Source organism: Sander lucioperca, chromosome 19, assembly GCF_008315115.2.
Source record: "Sander lucioperca isolate FBNREF2018 chromosome 19, SLUC_FBN_1.2, whole genome shotgun sequence".
NCBI lineage: Eukaryota > Metazoa > Chordata > Actinopteri > Perciformes > Percidae > Sander > Sander lucioperca.
Window position 1 is genome coordinate 20665261 of NC_050191.1, and position 15000 is coordinate 20680260.

Sequence of the window (15000 nt, forward strand, 5' to 3'; positions counted from 1 at the left end):
TATATTGCCGTTTGGCATAACAACTTGTTGCATGACTGCCACCAACTGTTGGCCGTAGCCGAGAGCATCAGGTGGTGAAAACATGGAGGCCACAATCATTTGCTGCTGTTTTCTTATGCGAGCATCCAAACAGCACATCGTCAGGTGTTTGTGTTATCTGCAGGACAACGAACAGGAAAGGACACAGATAATGTGTTGTTGTTTTTTTTCATACATAGGCCTATTTATGAATAATCTGAAACCTGTTATGTCTGTGTATGTTTCTCAGCAGAGGCGTTTGTCCACAATAAATAAGTTTATTGTCATTGAAATATGTCCAGTGAACCAAAGTCGCCTCCATCAGACGTCAGTTGTCAACAACGCGTCACCAACTGGGAAACTCGGTTAGCAAAATCTGGCCCGAGTTTCCCCCCTCTGATTCCCACAGGAAGGGACGTGAATGATGACGTTTTCACTTGGAAAAACGTTTTTCCGATGTCCGTGAACGCACGGTGTGTCGGTACACGATCCGTTCTGCACATGCGCAAGATAATACTGTTTTACCGAGGATACGACCTGCACGATCTGTTCCACGCTAGCCTCCACCGGGAAGCTAACGTTAGTTTAGCTAACAGCTAATTCGGCTAACCGCTAGCTGACAGCTAGATTCAGTCTAAAATAACGTTAACTCAAACGTAATGGGAAAAGCAGCTACAGCTAAATTAAGACTTCACAGTAATAACAATAAAGACAAGTATTGAGTGATTGTATTTTAAATGAGCACAAGTAAAGTAGAACTGACGTAACAGCTGTTATATATGTTAGGTGTTTGTTATATATGTCAACGTTTATTTTCAAGTTTTATTTTGAGGGTCTTTTAAAGTTATTACATGCTGTCTCAGCTAGCGGTTAGCCGAATTATCTGTTAGCTAAACTAACGTTAGCTTGGCTGTCGACCGGAAGCGTGGAACAGATCGTGCAGTGTCGTAAATCCTCGTACAACCGCGCATGCGCGAACATTTTGCGCATGTGCAGAACGGATCGTGTACCGACACGGTGTGTTCTATGACACGTCGTCAAACTGCGACAAACAGGCGACGAATAGGCGACAAAAAGGCAACAAAAAAGCATAAAAAATGTTGAATAAAAGGATATAAATGTCAGAAAAAGTGTCAAAAAGGTGTTTATTTTTAATTTTTTTGTGCACGGTGGACGGGAAGACAGCACGAGGGTTAACACACAAGAAGAAATCCAGTTTAATATCAGTTAGTTGACACAATATGCTTCAGAATATATAGTTATTGTGCTTTTCTGCCACTTGTTTTCATTTTTAAAGATTATTTTTGTGGTATTTTCGGCCTTTATTTAAATATAGGAGCGCTGAAGACATGAAAGGAGAGTAATGACATACAGCTGTCGGTACACGATCCGTTCTGCACATGCGCAAAATGTTAGCGCGTGCGCGGTTGTACGAGGATTTACGACACTGCACGATCTGTTCCACGCTTCCGGTCGACAGCCAAGCTAACGTTAGTTTAGCTAACAGCTAATTCGGCTAACTGCTAGCTGAGACAGCATGTAATAACTTTAAAAGACCCTCAAAATAAAACTTAAAAATAAACGTTGACATATATAACAAACACCTAACATATATAACAGCTGTTACGTCAGTTCTACTTTACTTGTGCTCATTTAAAATACAATCACTCAATACTTGTCTTTATTGTTATTACTGTGAAGTCTTAATTTAGCTGTAGCCTGCTTTTCCCATTACGTTTGAGTTAACGTTATTTTACACTGAATCTAGCTGTCAGCTAGCGGTTAGCCGAATTAGCTGTTAGCTAAACTAACGTTAGCTTCCCGGTGGAGGCTAGCCATAGGCTAACGTGGAACAGATCGTGCAGGTCGTATGGATACGTAAAACAGTATTATCTTGCGCATGTGCAGAACGGATCGTGCAGGCAGAACGGATCGTGTACCGACAACAGCCATAGACAGTATGCATATCAGCAAAGGGCCACAGTTTCCGGTGTGACAATCAAACGCACCTTTGGAAACGCGACGTCAACAGACCGCGCACGTGTGTTTGTTAGTGATAATGAACGGCTGTGTGTCCGCGCGGAGGGACACGGTCAGCATGGTGAAGTGCGTCGTCTCCGGGTGTCCGAACCGCATGGTGCCGGTGGCCGGTAACCGGGGAGTGTTCAACCGACCCCCGAAGAGGTTCTTCAGATTCCCCGCTGACCCGGCTCGGGTCCAGGTGAGCTGACCCAGGCTAAGAAAGCCCCGGATGTTCCCCAAAGGGAAGCGGTTAATTAGCCGTGTGTGTGTGTTTAAAGTCATTTCTTTGTGTGAGTTTCTTGTGGTTTTTGTGTGTTTAATGTGTGTTTGTGGTCTTTGTGTACTTCTGTGTGTAGGTCTATTTCAGTTTTTCTGTGTTTCTGTGTGTATTTGTGTGTGTATTTCTGTTGTCTGTTCTCTGTGTGTGTGTGTGTGTGTGTGTGTGTGTGTGTGTGTGTGTGTGTGTGTGTGTGTGTGTGTGTGTGTGTGTGTGTGTGTGTGTGTGTGTGAGATGTGTGTGTGTGTGTGTGTGTGTGTGTGTGTGTGTGTTAGATATGTGTCTGACCTGTGTGTGTGTGTGTGAGTGTGAGATATGTGTCTGACCTGTGTGTGTGTGTGTGTGTGTGTGTGAGATATGTGTCTGACCTGTGTGTGTGTGTGTGTGTGTGTGTGTGTGAGAGATGTGTGTCTGACCTGTGTGTGAGATGTGTGTCTGACCTGTGTGTGTGTGTGAGATATGTGTCTGACCTGTGTGTGTGTGTGTGTGAGGGGGGGGGGTCCATGGGCATGCTCCCCTGTAAGAAAATGTTGTCTATTTTAACGTTTAAATGCGTCAATCTGGTGCACTTTGAAAAGAAATTCAGAGGTTAGACTTGATTATTCTTATCTATGGATGGAAATATTTGGGCTGTAGCCTGAACTATTTTGCACTTCAGAATTATAATCATGCACACACAGGTGGAATAGTTTTTTCTTCATATTTTTTGCATTAATGTGACTAGGAAGCATACCAGTAGAAATATATATTCATATTTGTAAGTGGGATACATATAAGTAAGTGGGATTGTCTGGAATCTGGCAATATAATAACCATTATGGTGGGATACACTGGCTAAGCAATTTACAACAATGTCTGTGCTGACATAAATAGTTTACATGAGATTAAATTATAAAGTTGGAGACCATGTAGAAATTTTGTTGCAATTTCAAAACCGGATTACTCAGGAACCGCTTGTTGTACCGATGCATGTGTTGAGTGAAGAGTTTGGGAGATATTTCACAGAGAGTAATGGGTGTGCAGAGATTTGTGCAGAATGCAAATATAACATTTCATGTAAGTTAAATGTTAATTTTAATGCAACAATGTCACAGCAAGGGGGTTAACACTTTAGCATGCGCTATATCCGTGTCCCATTCTCATTAGGGGCTGAGCCCCCCCTAAAGGTCTGATCCTAGACTCGCCCCTGCTGCTACTTCATACTTGTACTCCACTACACCTCAGAGGGAAATGTTGTCATGGTTACTGCACTACATGTATCTGACAGCTTTTGCTTTATTGCTTCAGGCTGGGCTTGTTTCTGCAACAGCTCATTGAGTATCAGATACAATTAAAACTATTGAGGAAATATTTTCCTTTGACATTGGTCCAGTATTAAACCAGATCTCTGCAGTCGGCAACGGAGAAACAAGCTAAAATGTAAGTTAATAGGATGTCAATTGTCCAGCTTGTTTTTACGTTCATAAAAGTGCTCGTTTTGCCGCTGACAGACTCAGATTAATATTCTAAGTGTCTGACAACATTATGGAAATGATTTCTAAGGAGGTTGACCTTTCTGTTAAAGAGTAAGATCCTTTTTTTTTAAACATAAAAAGTCCGCGAAATTGCGTTCGCTAAACACACCAGACTCCATGTAAATAAACAGCAATTTTAGCATCGTAAAATATGGGCATTCTAGAACATCTCTGAGCTCTGAGCAGCGCTCGCTCTGGCTGTGTTGAGCCTCGCGTGTATAAGGCGCTCGACTACGTTTGGTCAATGTTTTCTTTCTTTCATTCCAATTTCGGGTCTATCAGTCACAGTGAAAACCGGGGACAGGTCCAGCCGGGGACAGGTCACTGAAACCAGGGACTGTCCCCGGAAAGAGTGTGTGTGTGTGTGTGTGTGTGTGTGTGTGTGTTGTCTGTCCTGTGTGTGTGTGTGTGTGTGTTGTCTGTCCTGTGTGTGTGTGTGTGTGTGTTGTCTGTCCTGTGTGTGTGTTGTCTGTCCTGTGTGTGTCTGTTGTCTGTTTCTGTGTGGGTGTGTATTGTGTGTATTTCTGTGTGTGTGTGTGTGTGTGTGTATTTCTGTGTGTGTGTGTGTGTGTGTGTGTGTCTGTTTCTGTGTGGGTGTGTGTGTGTATTTCTGTTGTCTGTGTGTGTGTGTGTGTGTGTGTGTGTGTATTTCTGTTGTCTGTGTGTTTCTGTGTGTCCGTTAGTGTTTTGTCGTTGGCATTTCGAACGTCTGGTTTATGACATAACGGCTGTATTTGTGTGAGTGACTGAATGAATTTCCTGTTAGCCTTCACCCTTCAGACACGTCTCGGTCCGAATACTGCTCTCTAATTTAAAATGCAAAGTGTGTGTGTGTGTGTGTGTGTGTGTGTGTGTGTGTAGGTGTGGCTGGCGGCGCTGAGGGAGACGGACCGACAGGACGCCACAGAGCTACATCTCATCTGCGAAGACCACTTCCTGCAGGAGGACGTCTCCACCGAAGGGGTCCAAAGGGACGCCATTCCCATCATGCCCCCTTACCTGGACGGGCCGCTGGGCCCGGCCCGCCCCTGGGGGGCCGAGTCGTCCGAGGAAGAGGAGGGGGGGGCCACCGCAGACTGCCAGGACCAAGAGGAAGAGGAAAGTGATCCACAGGATACACCACTGCAGGTCTGAAGACCGTTTTATCTATATTTTCGTATGTTTCACGTCTGTGTTTGTTCTTGATTAGGGACTTAACGATATACTCGACTCACGATTTCATACCATTCATGATTTTAAAGCACACGTGTCAAACTCGAGGCCCACGGGCCAAATCCGGCCCCTCGCAGGTTTTGATCTGGCCCGTATATCAATTTAGGTTCACAATCAATGTTGGCAAACTTGTGCGCCAAACCAAAAAGATTCTATGGTGGCTAAGAACTTCTTTTGCAGACTTTGGTAGGGCTTTACGTTGACAACAATACAACATTTTGAAGAAAAAAAAAAAAAGTGGAAAGTGCCAAAAAGTGACGAAAATGTCGGAAAGAATTTTTTTTTTTTTAAAGCAACAAAAACTTCGGAAAACGACAAATTAAAAAAAGAGACAAATAAGACAGAAAAAGCAACAACAATGTTGAAAAAAGCTACAAAAATTACAAAAAACATTTACAAATGCCAAGTGCAGTTAGACAGTCAAAGATATTTTGACTTTTCAATGAAATAAAAGCATCTCAATAAACTCTACATGTCTGGCCGTTACCGTCCGTACGTCCACACCGCCGCCGACTTGAGCTGCAAAGAAGCTCTGGCCGCCCGGTCGAGGACGCTGGTCAGAAAGTCCGGGGAAGCTGTTTGAGGCTTTGGCCGCTCTGACGTAGCAGCATTCTATGTTCATCATGGAAAAAGATCAAGCAGCCACTGCACGGCCAATACACTGACACTAGAAACCTTTTATAAATGACATATATAATGACAGAATGTGTATTGGTTGTTGGTCGCAGCGGTGTCTGTTAGCAGTTAGCTCGCTCGTTAGCCGCTGAACCGCAGCAGCGTGCAGGCAGAGCGAGCAGCCGCCAGCTGTTGATCCGTGCAGGACTTCACCGTGAGCGGACTGTTTAGAGACCATGTGACCGGCAGGTAACGTTAACTGGTCCCTATACGCAAATATCATAAATGATAGGGAACCCAGCAACGGCCATGATGAGCTTCTCCTCCTTTTTCTCTGAACTAATGTTTTGGTAGGAACCAAAGTTTACATCGTATGTTTCTCTGGAATCAGCCAGCGTGAAGGACGTCTATATTCTGATTGGTTGCCGCTGAACCGCGTCATAGCTCATTACCACTTAGTTTTAAGTATATTGTGTAGATAACGCAAAAAGTCAGTGCACTGAAAGTACAAGGATGACCACCTAAAAACGGTCAAAAAGTTCAGTGTGGAACGATGGACACTACGCGCACTTAACGGGCGCCATCTGGACTACAAAGTGGAAGGGAGCCCTTGACCAGCAGCTGATTGGACGAACGCGTCACGTGGGTCTGGCTGCTCGAGAATTTCAATCAGTCATGTTGGCACGGACGGAATATGATCTCATATTGGACTAAAATAGTTCACTGAAACGTGTTTCTGAAAACATTTTAAGAGAGAAATAGGCCGTGCAGTTGCTGAATCTGTCTTCATTTCAGATCAACAAAGGTCAGTTTAAAAGATTTTTGTCAGATTTTGGGAGGTGCCGAGCCGACCGCTCCTCATTTGCATACAGAAAAACGGGCTGGAAAATCGCTTTCACGTGTGTTTTCGTCACGTTCGTCACGCTCATCCCGCTCGTCATTTCCGGTAAGTGTTTTAACATAAGTGTTCCTTTTGGGACAGTACTAATAGGGGTGCAAAATATATCGACTCAATATCGTTATCGCAATGTATCGAAAGTGTCGCAATAAATATTCAAATTTAGTTTATTTTGTGGAGCACTGCGTCCCGTCCGTTGGCTGTGTGGCTTAGTTGTGTTTGATTTAGAGCTCGCTTGAAACGCTATAATGATCATGTTTCATTGGCCAGTTACCGTGCCACTTGCACATGTACATGACAAACCCTACGGAGCGAACCATGTGACGCGTGTGCGTATTTCAACAGAGGTGACAGTGTAAGTGAAGAAATTAATAAAGACAGCAAAACGGAACAAATCAGTGAAGAGCAAGAAAAGTCCTTGTGTCCTGTTTATATATTTTATACTGTCCAACCAGTAGAACATGTCCTGTTCTGTAGACATGGTCCTTATTTATTTATATATTCATGTTGGACCGGTCCAATATGACTTGTCAGTTGAAATAAACCTTGTGCTGTAAGAAAACTTTTCCCGTAACCTTTGTAATTTTACATATGTTTAAAAATATTGAAATTAATATAAATTTCGCAATGTGACATTTTGTCAATATCGTGCAACCCTAAATACTAACCATCGAAAGTGGGACTACGGCAGTAAGTGGTCAGTGCACATTAGCAGTGTACTGATGGAAGTATGAGGAATGAGACACAGCCTCAGTCTTCGCCGCCGCAGGTTCAACCTGCGGCCCTTTGCTGCATGTCCTTCCCCCTCGCTCTCCCCTTTCATGTCTAAGCTCCTGTCCTATCAAATAAAGGCCTCAAAAATCTATAAAAAAAGTGACTCTGAAAGTTGCAAGTTGTTAATTTAATAGTTGAATCTGTGCAGCTCTTCACAGCATCATTTCCTCACTCTGCTTTCTCTTTGTGATTTCCAGAACCCAGGGGGAGGTTTGGAGATTCCTCCGGAGGCCGAGAGGACCAGGTAACAAAAACAAGCGCCTCTGCTCCTGGGTTTAACCCTTGTGTTGACTTCCCATCGACCTACAACTTTTGTGTTTTTTCTGGGTCGAAATTTTAACATTTAGTTGTTTTTCTACACTTTTCTCGACGTTTTTGTCGATTTTATTCCAATTTATTTTGTCACTTCTTTTCCAAATTTTGGAACTTCTGGCGATTGTTTTTTTTCTCACTTATTCCGATTGTTGTTTTTTTTTTTTTTTTCACTTTTTTCAGCGTTTTAAAAGTGTGTGTGTGTGTGTGTGTGACTATATTCGTGGGGTCCAAAAACTGAGGAATACAGTATACCTGTGGGGGTCTGCACAGCCTTGTGGAGCCCAAAATGCTGGACCCCACAAAGTTAAAGGTGTGTTTGAGGGTTAAGACTTGGTTTTAGGATCAGGGTTAGAATTAGGTTATGGTTAGGGTGAGGGTAAGGGTTAAGGTTAGGCATTTAGTGGTGATGGTTAAGGTTAGGGTAAGGGGCTAGGGAATGCATTATGTCAATGACGGGTCCCCACAAAGATAGTGAAACAAGTGTGTGTGTGTGTGTGTGTGTGAGAGAGAGATATGTGTGTGTGTGTGTGTATGCGCGCCTGCTGCAAACGCCGATCTGCTGATTGCCATAAATCAACTAGTTTAACTCTCCTGTTGTTCGTGGGTCAAATTTGACCCATTTTCAAAAAGTTTTTCATCAGAAATGTGGGTTTCTTTGAACCAAATTTTAAAACAAAGTAAAATGATTGGTCCATACAACGCTCTTCACAAGTTAAATACATGATAAGTTCACTACTTTCATTGAATTTGGGTTTTTATGCAATTTTATAGCATTTGAAATTTTTTTTCAAAGAACGCTGGAAAAAAAGTGACACAAAATGTTGAAAAAAAAAAAAAAAAAAAAACGTAAAATAAAAGTGCAGAAAAATTGATTTGTGACCAAAAAAATTGGAAAAAAAGTGATGACATTATTTTGAAAAAGTGACAAAAACGTCACCAGAATTTTTTTTTAAAATTTTGACCCAGAAATAAAAAAATAAGTTGCATGGAAGACAAGGTTTAAGCTCGTACACCGGTCTGGACAGACCCGAAATCAACCCAACTGTATGTTTTATTAAAATCTCACGTTGTCTTTTTGTCTCCAGTGTTTCCCTGCAGCCGAGGAAACCATCCATCCAGTCCACGAGAGTTAGCAGACAGGGTGAGCTCCTTCTTCTCTACTCCATAACTTAGTAAAATCTGAACACACAGACAGGGAACACACACTTTAAGGTTCAGTGTGACTCCCACTACCTGAAGATATCATCTCAGATGTCCATCCCTAACACACATCCAGAAATCCATGCAGAAATCAGAGAACAAAGAGACTGCAGAACTTGTTTTTAAAGCAGCCATATTCTGCTCATTTTCAGGTTCATAATTGTATTTTAAGGTTGTACCAGAATAGGTTTACATGGTTTAATTTTCTAAAAACACCATATTGTTGTTGTACTGCAGTGCTCTCTCTCACTGCTGCAGATCCTCTTTTCACCTGGTCTCTGTTTTAGCTACAGAGTGAGACCTCTTTTCTTCTTCTTCTTCTGGACTATCTTTGATTGCACTCGCACATGCCCAGTAGCTCAGATGTAGATCATGTCAGCTAGCTAGCTCCATAGACAGTAAAAGAAAGGCTGTTTCTACAACTTCAGTCAGTTACAAGGCAGGATTAGCTGGGAGACTTCTAAATGAGGGCGCACATGGAAGTAGTTCTTTAGTAGATTATGGTGAACTTGTGTGTGTTGTAGCAGTGCTTTGCTATTGAGAACGAGGTAGCATGCTAGCTTTAGCATGCTAGCTTTAGCATGCTAGCGTTAGCGCTAACGCTACGAGCTAATGGTTGCGGTTAGCCTGCTCGTTTCGGCTTGTGACGTCACAAGCCGTGTAGATTTTCACCAGCTCACCCAGAGACTGAAGGCAGGACACATTCAGAAACTGTATCTCACTCTAAACAGCGTGGATGGATTTTTTTTGAGTTTGAGTTTTTTGAGTTTTTTTTGGCAAATTTAAATTTAAAAAAATGTCAGTTTTTTTTCCAAATTGTGGAAGCACCAGAGACACAACATAACACCCCAAATACCAGAAAAAGTGATTTTTTTCATAATCTGGGCACTTTAAAGGTCCCATGGCGTGAAAATGTCACTTTATGAGGTTTTTTAACATTAATATGAGTTCCCCCAGCCTGCCTATGGTCCCCCAGTGGCTAGAAATGGTGATAGGTGTAAACCGAGCCCTGGGTATCCTGCTCTGCCTTTTGAGAAAATGAAAGCTCAGATGGGCCAATCAGGAATCTTCCCTTTATGACGTCATAAGGGGAAAGGTTACCTCCCCTTTCTCTGCTTTGCCTGCCCAGAGAATTTGGCCCCCCCATGAGAGAGAGAGAGAGAGAGAGAGACATCATGGCTTGAAAACAAGTGAAGTGGCAGTTGGTCAAGGCCACACAAACATCCAAAGAGCACCATGTCGTGGGACCTTTAATTTTTCTGCAGTGTGAAAGTCATCTGTTATAGTTGTCTTTTAAAGGGGATACTTCTAAAACCTATTATTTTATTACTTGAGTACTAAAATTTGCCAGTTTTCTTGTTTTTATTTACTGAGTAAATGTTCAGTTGTGCACATAGACTGTTAATATTAAAGGACAGAGCATCCGGTTTCGGCGAAGTGCTGCAAATGCGGAAGTACCTTAAACCTGCATTCAACCTCAACCTCTCTGAATTCCAGCAGGGGGAGACTCCTTAACCCTTTAGGCGCCGGGTATTATTTTTAAAAATACTAGATTTTGGCACCTAAATTTCAAAAGGCTCTGGCTTGAAAGTGGTTTGAGATAGAGACAAAGTGTTAATGAGACAAATGTTGAGAATGACCTAACGTTTATCTCGGGAGTAAATTTTCCCATCTAATTTGCATATTATGACGTCATATGGCGGCGGCCATATTGGATTATGTAATTTCCATGAAATACCTGATATTTTAGAAGAGAGTTTAACTTATTTCATCAGATTGACCCCCCTCCATCCATTTGTTATGTTGTCCACATATCAAATGAACAGGGAAAAAGTCAATTGTAAGCCAACAGTCGTAAACTAGAACTATTACTACACCACAAAACTCATGTAAACAGTAGGCGTTATTTAGTTTTTTTTTTTTTTTTAACCCACCACCACGCTATTGGAGGACACTTTCTCTTTTCTTTTTTCTTCTCTTCTTCATTATCATTATTATTATTATTATTATTATTATTATTATACAGAAAGCTGTTCATGTGCAGCCTGGACGCGGAGTGGTGTGTGTCTCCTCTCTGCAGGCTGTGACTGCTGCGCGAGGCTACTGAGACACTGACCGCCTGTGAGGGCTTTTGGACGGGGGAGGGGCTCACGGCAGCACCCGCTCCTCGTATAACTTTTTCTCGGAGAAAACAGCTGTTTGATTCAGTACGCCGTCATGTCGCAATTTTGCGACTTTGGCGCTTAAAGGGTTAAACCTGTGTCACTGCCCGATGTGAGTCGAGCATGCGTCACTTTGCGACACGTAGCCTACAAGATGCTAACGGCTTTTTGAGCTAACATTAGCAGTCAAACAATCATAGATGGCTAAAACGTTTTTGAAATGACTGCTGCTGCTGGCTACAAGTTAGCAATCAAACACAACAAAGGCTGTCACTGGAATGGTGTTTTGAGCTATATTTAAAACCTAGTGAAGCTAAATCTTACCTTGTATTCTGTAGGCTAGCTTTCAGCAGCAGTAGCATCCAGATTACCAGAGAAAGTGTAACGTAACGTAGAGTGTAAGCAGCTTTACCAACTCTCAGCTAACGTCACATTCAGATACCGCCCAACAGTCTATGGCTCCTCCCTCTCTCCTCCCTCTCTCCTCCCTCTCCTTCCTCTCTCGTCCCTCACTCCTCCCTCTCTCGTCCCTCTCTCCTCCCTCTCCTTCCTCTCTCTCCTCCCTCACTCCTCCCTCTCTCGTCCCTCACTCCTCCCTCTCTCGTCCCTCTCTCCTCCCTCTCCTTCCTCTCTCTCCTCCCTCTCCTTCCTCTCTCTCCTCCCTCTCTCCTCCCTCTCCTTCCTCTCTCTCCTCCCTCTCTCCTCCCTCTCCTTCCTCTCTCTCCTCCCTCTCTCCTCCCTCTCCTTCCTCTCCTTCCTCTCTCTCCTCCCTCTCTCCTCCCTCTCCTTCTTCTCTCTCCTCCCTCTCTCCTCCCTCTCCTTCCTCTCTCTCTTCCCTCTCTCCTCCCTCACTCCTCCCTATCTCCTCCCTCTCGTCCCTCACTCCTCCCTCTCTCTCCTCCCTCTCTCTTCTCTCTCCTCCCTCTCTCCTCCCTCACTCCTCCCTCACTCCTCCCTATCTCCTCCCTATCTCCTCCCTCACTCCTCCCTCTCTCGTCCCTCTCTCGTCCCTCACTCCTCCCTCTCTCTCCTCCCTCTCCTTCCTCTCTCTCCTCCCTCTCTCCTCCCTCACTCCTCCCTATCTCCTCCCTCTCTCGTCCCTCTCCTTCCTCTCTCTCGTCCCTCTCTCCTCCCTCTCCTTCCTCTCTCTCCTCCCTCTCTCCTCCCTCTCTCGTCCCTCACTCCTCCCTCTCTCTCCTCCCTCTCTCTCCTCCCTCTCCTTCCTCTCTCTCCTCCCTCTCTCCTCCCTCACTCCTCCCTCTCTCTCCTCCCTCTCTCTCCTCCCTCTCCTTCCTCTCTCTCCTCCCTCTCTCCTCCCTCTCTCGTCCCTCTCTCCTCCCTCTCTCGTCCCTCACTCCTCCCTATCTCCTCCCTCTCTCGTCCCTCTCCTTCCTCTCTCTCGTCCCTCTCTCCTCCCTCACTCCTCCCTCTCTCCTCCCTCTCTCCTCCCTCTCTCCTCCCTCTCTCCTCCCTCTCTCATAGCAGATCTCCACAAACCAACAGGTGACGTCACACGTGCTCTGTCCATTAATATTAACAGTCTATGGTTGTGCGTTGAGCTGCAACAAATCAGTTAATGAATCGATCATCAGAGAATTATTTGGCGGCTTATGTTGATATTTGTTGAAACAAGTCTTCTCTGACCACGTTTAACGTGTTTAGCGTGTCGTGTGCAGACGTGTCTCTGGGGCAGCTGACTTTGCGTTTCCTGGAGCTGCTGCTGGCGGCTCCAGACGGCGCCCTAGACCTCAGGGACGCGGCGGAGAGCCTGCAGACCTGCAAACGGCGAGTCTACGACATCACACACGTCCTGACCGGCATCAACCTGGTCCAGAAGGAATCGACCCACTGGGTCAAGTGGATGTGAGTCCTGAAGAGATTTCTACTGAGGGGGGTTGTTATTCACTGTATTTGTGTGGAACTCAACAAAATCAAATAGCAGGGATGCACTGAATCCAGGATTTGGCTGAATATTGGGCTTTTTGACGGGGTTGGGTTTCTGCTGAACCTTAGAATTTTTTCCCAGTGAACTGAACCCTACGCTTGCACTCCGCGCGCTACGCTGGTCGCCGTAATGACGGCGCCGTTGGTTACGGGAAGGTGTTTACGTAGGTGGAGCGTTCAATGCAGCAGGCTGTGAGAAAGTGGAAATGGAACTGGTGAGCAGAAAAAGTGTAGTTTGGCAGAACTTTCAGTCAAAAGAAGGCCATTCAAGTCCAGCTACATGTTCAATGGACCTTTTTCACAGCAGACATGTTGACTTGTCATAGTAGGAAAAGCGTGTAGGAATAACCGTTAAGGATCACCTTAACGGTGGCTCAGTTCCATCAAGTGTCCCAGTGAGATATTTCAGGGAGTCAGCATGAACAATACCAGGACCTCTCCTAAGGCCGGTTACACACTGGATGCGTCGCGCGAGCCTATCAGCCGCGTGGCGTGTCCGTTTATATTTCGGCTCCCATGTTAACAGGTTAGAGCTTACACACTGCCTGCGTGAGACGCGTGTCTGCTAGAAATAGAACCGACGGCTATTTTTCACGTGAGACGTGAGCGTGTTGGAAGCGTTTCCAGGTAAAATAGAATAGGAAAATATGTTTATATATCATTTAGACACGAATGCATATTAATAAATGACATATTGGCATGTTGAAAGTCTCGAGGTTTTGACATCAATGTAGATATAAATGTAATAAAAAATGTCAGAAAAGATTTTCAAATATTGCACCTGTCATACAGAACCAAATATTCTTATATCATATTTTGCAGTCAATACTGCCGACGTTGTCTTGCTTTAATCAGATCAGTAGCTATATATTTATGTTTAACAACTCTCTCCCCATACGTGGAAAAAGCCGATATATAAAGGGTAGGATAGGCTACAATAACAACGTAGTGTGTGTTCTGAGTGACGGTCCAGCTACACTAAGTTGTTATAAACAGACAGCCCACTTACCCATTTGTCAGAGTTTGAATGTGTGGGCGCTACGTCCCGAGATCAGCCCTCCCTGTAGCAGCAGCAGGAGCAGCGCCGCGTCAGACACGCTTCTGGTGTGTAGGACGCAGAAAAATCCACGCAGCCGCCACGCTTCTGAGACGCAACAGAAACGCCACGCTCGTGCGACGCATCCAGTGTGTAACCGGCCTAAGTGGAATGCAGCCATCATTAATGGTTTTGAATACACCTGTGCTGTTCCTACTATGACATGTCAACATGTCTGCCGTGGGAAAAGGTCAATAAGCAATGCTGATTAGTCTGGTGGTGGCGAGGACCCTAAACTATACACAACATCACCGCTGTTACAACATCTGGTAGGAAACATCCGGAAGAATACGAGTTGTGATGAAGGAATCTACAGACAGCAGCCAGAATGCAGCAACTTCAGGTACAGCAAAGGAAGGACAGTCACTGTTTACTTCATTAATGAGTTTACTGTGTTCATGGACTGAGGATGGGACGAGGATTCAGCAGAATCTCAACCAGGGGATTCGGTATTTGACCGAACCCCAAACATCTGGATTCGGTGCGTCCCTATCAAATATGAAGAACAAAGAAGTCTGCGTTTTGTAGAAAATGAGCTCAAAATGAGCTAAATTACTGTTGAACTTATTTTATTTACATTTATTTTATCGTTATTAATACATACTGTGTGTATATGTTTATACTTATATTGTTAATATTCTTTTTATCCTTATATTTAAGAATGTGTGACATGCACCAACACCATGACAAATTCCGTACAAAAACGTACTTGACAATAAAGCCCTTTCTGATTCTGATTCTAAATCAAATAGTGAAAGAGAAGCTGTAACTCTGCAGGGGTAGTTGCTCTGTAACTCTGTAGGGGTAGTTGCTCTGTAACTCTGCAGGGGTTGTTGCTCTCTAACTCTGCAGGGATAGTTGCTCTGTAACTCTGCAGGGATAGTTGCTCTGTAACTCTGTAGGGGTTGTTGCTCTGTATCTCTGCAGGGGTAGTTGCTCTGTAACTCTGTAGG

General features: G+C 44.2%; 1 pseudogene; it reads left to right on the plus strand.

The window, feature by feature from the left end:
- The first annotated feature begins 2042 nt into the window (after window positions 1–2042).
- The window catches only part of LOC116037475, an 18527-nt pseudogene continuing 5569 nt past the window's right edge, over window positions 2043–15000 (plus strand).